This window comes from Triturus cristatus, chromosome 1_2, assembly GCF_964204655.1.
Source record: "Triturus cristatus chromosome 1_2, aTriCri1.1, whole genome shotgun sequence".
NCBI lineage: Eukaryota > Metazoa > Chordata > Amphibia > Caudata > Salamandridae > Triturus > Triturus cristatus.
Genome location: NC_140580.1, coordinates 489,165,127 through 489,167,117, shown reverse-complemented (window position 1 = coordinate 489,167,117; position 1,991 = coordinate 489,165,127).

Below are 1,991 nucleotides of genomic sequence, written 5' to 3'. Positions count from 1 at the left end.
TTCCGGGTTTGCGGCAAAAATAGTCTGTATCCGAAATAAAAAACGGACTCTTCCGGTCCCCATGTTTGACAGCGCCATCTTAGCATGGTGTATCTATGTCGTATGGCTATCTGTGAATATTTACTCAGCAATATAAATGAAGCTAAAGTATTCATCAATCAAAATTATAACTGTTTGGGCATATAACTATTAAATAGCAAGAATTATATTCACCCATACTAATCAGTAAGGTCAATATCATCCCGAATTTGTTGTGACAAATTCTTAAACAGCGCCATCTGTCAATGTCCTATTACTGATAATCATAGGCCATGGCTTCGCATACCATACCGCCTCCAAGTCTCTTTCAGTTACCTGTAAAAAAGATTAAATAGTAGCTGCTGCATAGACCGTGCCTCGATTATACAGAACAATCATACTTCATCCCTCTCTTAGGCTTACATAATGGTGATGCCTAATACTTCTCACACTATTTAGGCACCCCCAACTTTACCAAGGTTGTAAGCATCCCATATATTACTTTCACTCGAGGGTGAATTACAGTGTCCATTAAATCAAAGTATATTCGTCATAGAGTCGGTCAATATAACCGTCTTCAGGACAATTAGTTATTGCATAATAAGACCCCTATCAATTTTCCAAAAATTCTAATGACAGGAGCATGAACGGGGGAGATCCTTCCTCGTTCTGTTTTCAAGAGATGTCTTGCTTCGATTCAAACGCGCAAAAGTCTGCCGAGGTCAGGGACGCCTGACCTCGGCAGACTTTTGCGCGTTTGATGGTCTGACGGACTTCTGCCATCCAAGACCGAAACGTCGACTCCATCATCTATTTTCGTAATATTCGATATATGCAGTTGATTATTTTCTCAACAATGAGATTGGTCTCTGTCAAGACTGTACTGAAATAGATGTCTCTTGATGAAATGTGGATCTGATTTAACCCGCTTTTCATGATTTATTGCTCAAACCAATGGTTCTTATGTACTCCTTTTTATTCTGATTTATACATAAAAAGATTTGTGTTCTATTCACAAAAAAAGAATTCCCGTGTGTGCACTCTTTATATCTGATGATTTTTCTTGTTGATAAATTTACTGCTGGTGTAAAATTTGTTTAAATACACCCACAAAACAATTGGCTAAGAAATATAACCAAGTAATTACTTTGTTACGAACAAAATCCCTTGTTGGCATTTCACTTTATCGGTTTCTTGCGGGGGCACAGCCGGGCTATATGGCCCCAATCACCACAGACAAAGCATTTTGGTCCTCGGAAAGTGGGCACTTCCGTCCTAGTATGTTTGGGTCTTGAAAAGTCCATCAGGGGTTTTGGTTTCTTCTCTGCTTTAGGGGGTGTACTGTTTTTGTTTTTCTCAGAGTCCCACACCAGAGTTCTGGGCTGTGCTCGCGAAAAATTCTCAGCCATCTCAATGGCTTGTTCAGGGGAAAGATTAGAATGTTGCTTCAGCCATCTCTGGGTGCCATAGGGGAGGGCTTCCATAAATTGTTCTAAATACACCCTATTCATAATTTCTTCTTTGGTGCTGGAGGCGGGCTTAATCCATTTGTCCGCTGCCATCTTTAGGCGAAAACAACAAGGTTTTCGGGTTTTTGCCCGGCATTCCTCTTTCCTTTCGAAACCTCACTCTATAGGCTTCAGCATTCAAGCCCAAATGGTCTAGTATCACTTCTTTAATCACATGGTATGGGATGGTACCAGTGGAGTTGGCAAACTGGTATGCAAACTGTGCTTCGCCGGTCAATAGCGGTGCCAAAAAGAACGGGCACTTTTGCTCGGGCCAGCCACAGGCTCTGGCGGCCCACTCGAAATTCAGTAAGAAGGCATCCGGGTCCTCCCCTGAGACATATTTTTGAAGAGAAATGCCAAAGGGGGTAGGAGCGGGGGTACGTCTTTCTAGGAGCACAGGGTGACCGGGGTCCTGTACCACCTTCTGTAGGCTCTCTATTTGGGCTGTGATTGTATTCTTAA